This window comes from Giraffa tippelskirchi, chromosome 12 (genome assembly GCF_054371585.1).
Source record: "Giraffa tippelskirchi isolate mGirTip1 chromosome 12, T2T-mGirTip1v1.2.pri, whole genome shotgun sequence".
Classification (NCBI taxonomy): Eukaryota; Metazoa; Chordata; class Mammalia; order Artiodactyla; family Giraffidae; genus Giraffa; species Giraffa tippelskirchi.
This window is the reverse complement of record NC_137286.1, coordinates 52401275-52412591: the sequence shown is the minus strand read 5'-3', so window position 1 is coordinate 52412591 and position 11317 is coordinate 52401275. Positions and strand designations below refer to the sequence as shown.

The 11317-nt window shown below is 43.1% G+C and overlaps 3 long non-coding RNA genes across 3 annotated transcripts; 1 reads left to right on the top strand and 2 right to left on the bottom strand.

Annotated features, from left to right (window-relative positions):
* Positions 1-393: 393 nt before the first annotated feature.
* Positions 394-10948, bottom strand: LOC145529761 (uncharacterized). Its single transcript, XR_014071331.1, has 3 exons — positions 10716-10948; positions 1190-2539; positions 394-665 (listed from the first exon to the last, which is right to left on the bottom strand). It is a non-coding gene; the product is annotated as an uncharacterized LOC145529761 (long non-coding RNA).
* LOC145529764 (uncharacterized) lies at positions 660-6691 on the top strand. The gene is made up of 3 exons (XR_014071333.1): positions 660-1422; positions 2467-2570; positions 4654-6691. It is a non-coding gene; the product is annotated as an uncharacterized LOC145529764 (long non-coding RNA).
* LOC145529762 (uncharacterized) lies at positions 8502-10545 on the bottom strand. Its single transcript, XR_014071332.1, has 2 exons — positions 9301-10545; positions 8502-9204 (listed from the first exon to the last, which is right to left on the bottom strand). It is a non-coding gene; the product is annotated as an uncharacterized LOC145529762 (long non-coding RNA).
* Positions 10949-11317: the final 369 nt, after the last annotated feature.

Here is an 11317-nt window from a genome sequence, read left to right as displayed (position 1 = left end):
GAGATTTTGTTTTTAATTATATTTCCTCAACACCTGCCACCAAGGTTGGCTGAGTTTGGGTCTTTCCAGCTCAGGGTATGGGTAAGCATCTAAACGCCCTGATATAAATGTGAAAAGTCTGTTCATGACAAAGCAGAACAGATTTCAGAGAAACAGATTTTCACACTCCTCTCTGAGAGTGCCACAGTTAGAAGATATTGTGTACTCTGCAGTATTTACAGACAGCAGTACAGCACAATGGCCGGCTAGCACCGGCTCTCCTTAGACAGTCGGGGTTTGACTCTCCCTTCCATCTTTGCTACAGGCACGTAACCTCCGGTGGCTTAGTTTCTCATCTCAAAATGAGAGACAAAATGGGGAAACCGGCTTCATAGAACAGTGCTTTCCAGAGTATAAAGTCTCCATAGTTTAATCAGAATTATTTCACAACATTATTTGAAGGTTTGTTATAGGCAGAAACACTTCTGGGATACAAAGTGAAGTGTTAGTCGCTCAGTCGTGTCCCACTCTGTGCGACTCTTGAACTGTAGCCTGCCAGGCTCCTCTGTCCATAGGATTCTCCAGGCAAGAATGCTGGAGTGCGTTGCCATTCCTTTCTCCAGGGGACCTTCCTGATCCAGGAATCCAACCCAGGTCTCCTTCATTGCAGGCAAATTCTATACCATCTGAGGCAGCAGGGAAGCGATGGGGAAAACACGGTTATTTATCTCCAGAGGAATTTACAATCTTATAATCATTATATAGTACCATTAATTTGAATATAAATTAACTTCTCAAGAAAGAGAAAAATAGAAAAAAAAAATTTTTTAAGGGAAGGTGACACAGACAGGGGCTATTACCCTGATTGAGCTTCTTGTAATTATATGGTCTCTGTGGTTAAGCTAGTTTAAATCTATAAAGACTTCTTCCTGAGCTAGTTTAACAGGAAAAACGAGAATTTTTATAAAAAGAAGCGAATGGATCACCGACTTTGAAGCCAAAACTGCTACCATGTCTCCTAGTCCATGACTTAACACACACCCTGAGGCACTCCCTGATTTTTTTTCCCATCCAGACGACCTAACTACAACGATTTTTTTAACGTTCTAAAAGTAAATAAATATTGGCTATTGGCACAGAACACTTTTAAAGCCAGCCATTACGACTCTTGCGTTCTGCTAAACTCAAGGGTGTTCAACTGGCTTTGTACCTGGCTCTTTAAGAGAGGACTCAGAGGACATCTTGGAAACAAAAGGACTTTGGGCGCCGAGGGTGGAGGAGGTGGTTTCCAAGCAACAGGAGGCGCGCGCCACGCAGCCGCACTTCGCCGCGCCCAGCCGCCTACCGCGTGGACGGGGTTAGCGGGGCGGTGGAAAATTACCGCGCTTCCTCTTAAAGGCGCCCAGGCATTTCCTGCCTGGAACCTTGTCGCTGATCTCCGTTGTAAGCTACACTATGAAGTGGGGGGTGTCTCCATTTTATCTTCCTAGACGTAGTAAAATTTAGCTCCCAATTTCCAGGCAGTACTAGTTTATACTTAGGCAAGTAAAGTACGAATGAACGGGCATTTTCTTAATCAAGTTAAGAAAAAGAAAACTAAAAATCTTATATATCGAACTCTGGTGCAGAAAGGGCTACTAACACACAGGAACGAGACGCAAGAAACAACTTCGTAAATAAGTCACATTGACTGTCAACCGGTTTAAAAATGATTAGGTTCTGAAGCAAGGAAAACTCGTTTTTTACAAACGGATTGACAAATTACAACTATTAAAAACTACCAAAAACCAGAATAAACGTGTAAGAAGCAACAGGATAGGTTTAGCGGGCATCATCAAATTTATCCTCTTTGTAGATCGGCTTTTACAGTATGAAAGCTAATCTGTGAGATGTTTTTTTCTGCTTCTTAGTCGTCAAAGAACTTTCTCCATGTTAGAAACTCTTCTGATTTACAAGTTAAGCGATAGTTTATCGCCGGCTTACTTTTATGAAAGAACAGATAACAATTCTGGTTTTTATAACGTGAACATCTGAGATACAGTCTGTGGCTCAGAAACGATTTCCCTTAACAAGCAATGTTTTCTAGAAGCCATCCTGGAAACAACTGGGTGAAACAGAGATGTTGGTCTTTCCGGAAGTAAAGCTCTTGATACATTAACTCTCTTCAGTTCATTCCAGACGGTTTGCTCGGTGGTCTTCTGGGTTGTGAGAGTACCCACCTTCTACTCTTGTCCTCACGCTCTGACTGCGGACAGTAGTGGGGGAGTTAGGATGGATTCTCACGAGGGTGTAGGTGATGTCCCAGACTTATCACGGCCCTGGCAAATTGATTTTCCACTCCCAACAGAGCCATTTCCCTCCTGCTTCGCGGCCCTGTTAAGCCATGTCTTCACTCCTGTCCCCTTTTTAACACGTCTTTTTTTTCAATCCTTCACTTTCCAGTCGCCACTTCCTAGTAAATTTTGATGAACCTTTCTTGTTTTTCAGAACGCAGAGCTGTGACGTTGGAGTTCTAAGCAGATGTTCTGCGTGCGTTTAGACACACAGGACGGTGTTTAGCCTGTAATTTCCAAGTTTGGATGTTAAAAAAGGTATATACTTGTGACATTACCTTTCCAGAACCACAGGGAAAACTAATTAATTACATGTAACCAAAACCTGTGTCGTGTAGAGTTGTCATCCATGTTGAAGCTGCAGGGGAGTATGATTTGATGTAAAGGGAATTGTGCCTTTGAGACAAAAATAGGTGCAGCTGCGTTTTGTGCTTTAATTTTTTTCACTGCGAGAATATTTACCGATGCCAAGAAACTGACATCTGGAAATGCCCCATTTCAGATTAGATGATGCTTCTAATTTTTAAAATAGGCTTTTCGTGGAAAGCCTAGTCTGTAACGATACTTAGTGGTTGCTGGGCTGGTTAGTGCAGGTGCCAACGCTGGGTAGTGTGGCTACCCCCTTAACTCTGCAGGGAAGTGGCATTTTACAGACCAAAAAGCTCGGCAGGGTTTCTAATGGCCTTTCTAATGACCGAGAGCCTTCCCTACCGCCTTACGGAGTCCGGGGTAATCTCCTGTTATTTAAAATTTACTGCGGAATAGAGAACAAAAAAAAAAAGAGAGAGAGAGACTTAAGATGTAAAGTCATCTGGATTTTCAGGTCCAATTCTAAAATGGCTAAGAGGCTAAATTCATATACATTAGAATCTAACTCTAATGGTTAAAATATAGTAAAAGAGTTTTGGAAGAAGACAGAGTGTTTAAATATGCATTAAATTTTAGTAAGCAGAGTTGGTAGATTTTGGTTGCTTATATTTAATAAAGATAATAAGACTGCATAGTTTGTAACATTTTCTAAGACGAATTACTGAGTTAGAGTGCAGGAAGACAGGGTTTGGGAATTTGGTCTTTGAGGTAGGGCTGCCAGATAAAATATAGGAGAACATTCAGTCACGTTTAAATTTCTGATAAACAACGAATACTTTTTTCTAAAGTACATTTGGAATACATTTACACTAAAATCTTGTTTGTTGTTTCTGGGAAATTCAAATTTAATTGAGTAACTTGTATTATTAGTTGTTAAATCTAGCAATTCTGCTTTACAGGCCTTAAAGAGGGCACATGTAATTAGATTTCTCCACCTGCATTACTTTAATGCAAAAGGTTCTGGCTCAAGGGGCCAGGCTGAGATGTGAATGTAACACAACAGCATACAAGTATATCGCCCTGAACAAGCTGTAGACGGTCACCACATGCTGCCCTTCAAAATACCATGTGCATTTACTGTTGCCTTGTTCATTCACCCAACTAACAGTATTGATTGAGTGCCTGCCTTGTGCCAGGCATAAATTCTGGGAAGAGTAAGATAAACAAGGTAAAAAATCTCTGTCTTTGAAAAGTCCTATATTTTTGGCAGGTGGACTAGCATGTAAAATAACTGCAGTAAATACCAGGGATTACAAGTTTGATCAGAGACTCATGGGAACGTTAAGTTTATCGACTAAGACAGGAGAAAAACAGGAAGGCTTCAAGGAGGAAGTGATTTAAATGAAGGCAACTAAACTGGAAGTAGGAAAGGACATTTGTGAAGGGAACTACATATGCAAAGGCAAGGAGTGTGAAGACATTGTCCATTAAAAAAAGAAAAACAAAACACCAACCAGAACAGGATAAACTAACAACAACTAAAAAAACTGAAAAGTTAGGTGTAGCAAGAGCTACAGGGATTTCCTGGTGTCTCAGTGGTAAAGAATCCACCTGCAATGCAGGAGATGCAGGTTGGATCCCTAGGTCAGGAAGATCCCCTGGAGGAGGAGATGGCAACCCACTCCACTATTCTTGCCTGGGAAATCCCAAGGACAGAGGCCCCTGGCCGGTTACAGTCCATGAGGTCCCAAAAGAGTTGAACATAACTGAGCGACTAAACAGCAGAAGGAGCTACAAGAGGGTTTGCTGGGAATGTCCAATAATAAAAGGTGGGCCAGGTTATAAAGGTGAAGCTAGACAGAGCTCAGATTCTCTTGTGGATAACCAGAATAGGATCGGGGCAGTGGTGGGAGAGACTGTGATAAGAGACATTTTTAATTCATTCTTTCAAAAAAAACTGTGTGTGTGTGTATCATCTTGTGCTGGATTCTTGGAACATAAAAATGAATACAATATCAATTCTATTTTCTAGATAGATGCTCTGGGTTTTGAGGGAAACCAGTCATGTGGACAGGTAACATTCAATACCATGGGATTTAAAGTTACATTCAAAACACAAGGCAACTCAGAAAGTAGGAAGGAGGTAGAAATTTCCTGGGAAGGGTGGGAGAAGGTCAGCCAAGTCTTCCCAAAATGAAGAGATGCTGGAGTTAGGGTATGTATTTTTTTAATTTAAAGAAATTTAATACTTTATGCAACTAGTTAAGACATCTTCCCAAAAGAGCAAAAAGTATACAGTGAAAAGGAAATCTTTCCTCATCTAGATCCTTGACTGATCATCAGGGGTCACCACCACCATCCCATTAATGTAAACATAATATAAATGTATCACTCCTTCTTCTTCAGCCAAATGGAGGCATTTTCTACTAGGCTTTTTATAACTTGATTTTTTCATTTAACAATATGTTTTGGAAATCAGTACATATGGAACTGCTCATTTATTCTTAATAGCCCTATTTCATTGTAGGGATAAATAGAAAATTTTATACTAGCGTTCCATTGGACATGTAAGATTTTACAGTCTTTTGCTATCTTTGTATATATTTCTTTTTTGCCCATGTGTGAGATTATTCATAAGATACTTTCCTAGAAGTAGAATTCCTGGATCTGTAAGTTGGTGCATTTAAATTCTGATAATTTTTGCAAAAATTTCCCTCCAAAGAAGTTATACCAATTTATACTTTCATCATCCGGATAGTAAGGTTTGAGTTTTGATGAACGTGGAGGCATTTACGAGGCAGATAAGAGAGCAAGGAGCATGTTTAAAGGGAAGATGGAACAAGGAATAGCCAGCAGCTCAGGGATCTAGGCTGGAGGGGTGGAGACCCATGAGGAGGCAACTAACCAAAGGAGAATGAGGAACCGAGCACAGGTAAAAAGCAAATTACGGAAGTAGAAGCGTTAACAACACCACCCATTCATTGAGAGATTATTTGTGCCAGGCAATATGCTAAGCAGGGCTTCCCAGATGGTACAATGGTAAAGAATCTACCTGCCAATGTAGGAGACACAGGAGATGCAGGTTGATCCCTGGATTAGGAAGATCCCCTGGAGTAAAAAATGGCAACTACTCCAGTATTCTTGCCTGAAAAATTACATGGACAGAGGAGCCTGAGGCAACAGTCTGTGGGGGTCTCAGAGTCAGACATGATTGAGTGACTGAATGCGTGTAAGCGCACGCACATACACACACACACACCCCCCCACACACACAGACAATGTGCTAAGCATTACATACTGTCCACTATACCATCCTCACAACAAAGAGAGAGATATCCCCAATATCTGGGGGGAGATACTGAGGCCCAGAGATGTTAACCTGCCAGAGATCACAGAGTTAGTAAATGACGGATCTATAAACCAACTCTGATTTCCTCTGACTCTCAAGCCCCAGTTTCTAATTGCTGCTCTAAGGGACCTTGAAAGGATGAAAGCAGGAAGTTAGGGGTATTGGTTATGATAGGGAAGAAGGGGCAACTAGCAAGACTAAAAGTTAGTGATGCTGAGACCTCGAGGGCCCTGATCCTGTTGGAACGTGCCCACAACTTGCCAATACAGCAGCCAAGACAGTCTAGGACAGGAGACAACCGAGATTCCCTCTTTGATTTCCGGTAGTACTGAGTTAAGGAGTAAATTTGCAAGAACTTTTCTTCTCCTGCTGAGAATGGAATCTTGATGTTTTCAAAGGCTCTGGAAATAAAAAATAATTTTTCTTCTCCCTCAACTTCTTCATTTATATCAGTAGATTTTTAAACTCCAGCTCTTAGGAGACAGGTTTCTAAGTGTTATAGCTTACAAAAGCTGTTCAAAGTCAATGTCCCTTTAACTAAGAACTAAAACGAAACATACTCATCCATTTACTGACTTAGGTATCAGCTATGAAATCTAAATGATAAATCTGGAGCTGTTTTGAAAGGATGACAGTGAACGAATCTCTGATAATAGATAGATTTTAATCTAATGCACAATGCTGATGTAGCTATTAATAAAAAAAAATCTTTTCATGCTTACTGCTGTCTATCTGTAGAATTAGACCATCTAGTAACTGGCTCAAATGCTGTGTTTCCAGAGACAAGCCTCTGCACTGGGGTACTGTCACTAAAAGCAAGTCTATTACAGAATAATAATGATTACTATAAACAGTAGCTCTTGAATCCCCAGCGCTTTTGAATATTCTTAAATGATGTTCTCCATTTTAACGAAATGTATCTTATTACAAGTATAGTAACTAGAAGGACTTCATTTAAAGATGGCGTAATTGTGAAGAATCCACCTACCAGAGAGGAGACACAAAAGACCCAGGCCTGGGTCTGCGAAGATCCCCTGGAGTAGGAAATGGCAACCCTCTCTAGTATTCTTGCCTGGGAAATCCCATGGACAGAAGAGCCTGGTGGGCTACAGTCTATGGGGTCGCAAAGAGTTGGACATAACACATAGGGTTGTTTTACAGTATAGGTGGTAGAGACTTGTGCTTCCAGTGCAGGAGACCCAGGTTTGATCCCTGATCAGTGAGCTAAGATCCCACATGCTGTGGCCAAAACAAAACAAAAAATTATAGTTGGTGATCAGAACTAACATTATCCCAGGAAAGGGGGGGGGGGTCACGTTTTTCTGAGGTGATTTTAAGATGTCCACAGAATGGCTGCTGATATTGCTCCACTATTCATGTGGGGTTTTTTTTTTTTTCATCTTTACTTCTCTGTTTGCTAAATCACTCTCAGGGAGCAGAGAGAAGATTCTGGCAAACAGAGTTTAATTTTGAAAGAATAAGCTATGAAATGGTTCCCTGGTAAGGAGTCTCCAAGTACCATTACCCTAACATAGAGCAGAAACAATTAATTGGTCAGCTTGCTTTGAGCAGAGCTGTCTTTCCTATCTTGTGGATAGTCTTGGTAGCATACTCACAATAAAACAATTGAAAATGGCAGACTAAATGATGATAGATGATTTAGAGACACTTTTACCCTACAAAATAACAACAAAAAAACCTGTGTTCGTAAGTCTGTCAGAGAACTACAAAGTTCTTATACTCGCTGCACACTGGAAAGAAAATGTCAACAATCAGTTTCTTTGGTACCATATCTATACACAGGGAAAAAATTTGTTGAAAGGACAAGAGGTTCTGTATTGTTAATATTTGACAGTGAAAGGGTTCCTTTTAAATATTTAACTTAAGGTTAAGTATCCATGTCTGACAATTAGACACATCTTCATATCAAAAGTAATATACAAAGCACAGCAATGTAATTCAAGTATACTTCAACTTTTTAAAAATTGAGAAAAATATACTAAGACTATATGATTTATAATTAAAAAATTTAGAAAAGTGAGGGTAAACAAAGTAAAGCAAGAGGGATCCCACCTCAGCTGGAATGCTGATGAAGTCATTTGAAGGGTCCAGATGAAACACCATGGACTCAACAATGGGGCAAGTCAAATATGTATCAACCCACCTTAAAAAGATCAGATTTACTGTGAGCTGTGTTCTACAGAAAATAGGAAGAGCTTGTTGTACATGCGTACTCATGCCAGTGTTCTTTATAAGAGCAAAAAATGACAAATTGGGTGTTCAGTAGTAAGAGAAAGGCTGGTGGTTAACTGTGGTATATTCAACTGCTAGTATATCATGCCGGCTCTAAAAATCACGAAGATTCTTACTTGACCTTAGTAAACGTACATTATAAGTGGCTAACGGCTACCCCCTCCAAGGAGCCTGGAGGGCTACAGTCCACAGGGTTGAAAAGAGTCCGACACGACTGAGTGACTGACAGAATGCAAAACATCCGTTACAAACTAGGTGTAGCGCTTTTAGGACAACTAGAGACAAGCTGTTTAATAGTGGTTCTTCCTTAACGGCATTCTGAGTGATTTTTTTTCTTTGTATTCGTCTGTATTATTTACATTGTGTAGAACATAATTTAAGTAATATAAACTAAAAACGTATTTGAAAAAGTCAAGTGAAGAAGGTATCAAGTTGTACAAATATAATCTCCCCAAACAAACTTCCTTCTGTGCTTACAAGAACAAGTTATCTCTGAATTGCTAGGCTACAGGTTCTTTTAATTTCCTTAAAAAAAAAAAATCAAATTTGCCATCATGAAATATTAAAAAATTTAAACTACATTTTCTCCTTTTAACAGGAAGGCAGTGCTAGTGCAATTGTGGAGGCAAACAACTGAAGGCACGAGGAGGCTAATTCTTGTGCTCCTCAGTAACAGGGCATTTGCAGAAAAAGTTGGCCAAGTTTGTACCCGTATGTACAAAAGGAGACAGAGAGGGGGGTGATCACTGCAAAACATCAGGACACAATGAGGCAGCCTCCTTTAGTATTAGAAACGCTCTGAAAGATTTGCATTCTTTTCCCAGGCTCAGGGAAGGGACGGTTCTAACCCCTCCGGGTAAAAAGATCCTTTAAAAACTTCTTCCAGCCCCCTTTCTGCCAAGTGATGGACAAGTCCGAAGTGACACCTCTGAAGGCGCGGTTACAAAACAGGAGTGGCTGAAGGGAGATTCTCTCAAATATCTGAGTTTAAAAAAAAAAAAAAAATCCGCATTTAAGCCTTAAGATACACTGAGCTGTTTCCCCCGCCACCCCTCCCCGCCTTTTCCCGGCCCGTACCGTTTCTAGTCTACCACATAACAGCAACGCAGTTTTGATCACAGCCCAAGTTTTTAAATCCCCACCAGACTGAGGAAATTGTAAGGGCGTCTTCATAGAGAAATGTGTTCTTCTGCTTTGTCAGTGCAGCAGGGCCCTTTTTACATTCAGAAATTTTTCTTTAATCTCCCAAACCTTTGGGAGGCGAGTTCCATTATTTAAAAACAGAAACAGTCGCTTCCTTTCAGACTTGTCGACAGTCTCATAAATTAGCGAGAAGAATCTGAATCTTAACTCCCAAAAACAAGAAATTTATTTCAAAAACAAAACAAGGACTGACGTCTCTCCTTTATTCTAAATATACCACCACAAGCCGAATGGCCATGTTAACTATTTTTACCCACACTTGCTCTGCTGCGTCAAACTCAAGTAAAACGAAACTGGATGAAGAACGAAACGGAGCCGGACGATTGGCCAGGCAGAGATGGAAAGACCCGGTATTCCAGTTCTAGATCCTTGGACAACTAACGGCAAACAGCGGGCCTTTATGGAAAGGCCACCAACACTAGTTGATTTTGCTTTATTTCCTGAACCTTGTAATCTGCAACCATCCACACCTACATTTTTTTTTTCTTTCTGAAAACACGTCCAAGGTGGCAGATATAAAGTAACAGAACTTCGGACTCTGCCACACGCTGGAGATCCCAGAGCACCTCCTGTGTACAAGTCAAACTCCCACCACGATTGGACAGAGTCGGGAAGCTACTTAAAAGTCCAGATTATCCAGGGTTTTTTTTTTTTTTTTTGCCTCCATCAGAAGAAGCAGTGCTAAGCCTCTGAAAAACCGAAAACGGTAGCAAAGAGAGAATGCATTTCGATTCAACTAGGACTCCCTGGCTCGATATGCCGCTCTTAATCTCTTCTAAAGGACGAAAGTGCCTGGAGAAAGGCGTTTCTGCCGTCGTTGTTGGCAGGGAGCGACAAACGCGGGGACAAATGAAAACCGGCCGCGAATGAGAAGCTGGCTGGTTCATGAGAAGGCGCGGCGGTGACCCTGGTCGAGCTGGCGCAGGGTGTGCGCTGGGCCCACGCCCCCGTCTACGTCTGGTCGGGCGACCTCAGACGCTCGAATAAAGGGATCTCGCACCACTCCGCCCATCCCACCCCGCGAACGCGGCCCTTCGTGGGACTCATGGCCTCAGGAGCCCCCAGGGGAACCTGCCCCCCGCCGCCGCCGCCATCTTGTTGTTTGCCTCCCTCCCGGCCGGCCACGTGGCATTTTCCCCAGCGGAAGCCGAGGCACCGCCCCAGCTTCCGGCCAGACCGGTTCCAGCCGGCCGCGGCCCGCAGACGCGCGGCTGCCCCCTGGCGGCCGGCCGCGCGCCGCCCCGCCCCGCCCGGCCCTCGCCATTCCCTTCCCGGCCCGCCGCACGTACGTGCGCCGCGGCGCGTCCCGGGGGCGGGGCTCCCGATGCACCCGGCCGGGGGCGGGCCGGTCTCCCAGGGGCTTCCGCGTGGGTCCCGGGCATCTTCACACCCTGTTTAAACTGTAAGCCCGTGCGGCCGCAGCCACGAGGTTTTGGCACGCGGGGTTCCGTGTTTCAGGACTTTGAAACGGGAACCTCCGACCTCCCTTTCAGATGCGGCTTCTGCTCTCCGCCTGCGCACTGAGTCCCAGCGGGGTCCGCCCCGAGCGCGTGCACCGCCCCGCGGGTTCCGGGACACGGGATGGGGGGCCACGTGCGGGCTGGGGCGCCCCGATTCCCGTGCTTCGGGCCGTCTCCGTCTTCCCTGCGTCCCCAGGTTGCTTTCCCGTTATGGTTCCTGAGCGTTTGCCTTGACAAAGGCTCCTACATCTTCTGTGTCTTAATCTGCTCCACAGCCTCTGAGATGAGAGTTGTATTAACAAGAAAGTAGAAAATTGAATACCAGGGAGAGTAATTTGGCAGAACCTGCGTTGCAATCTGGACTGTCTTAGTTCCCACTAAGCCTTGAGATGGTCAGATGGCTCTGTATCTCAGCAACTGGGGGCTTAGTT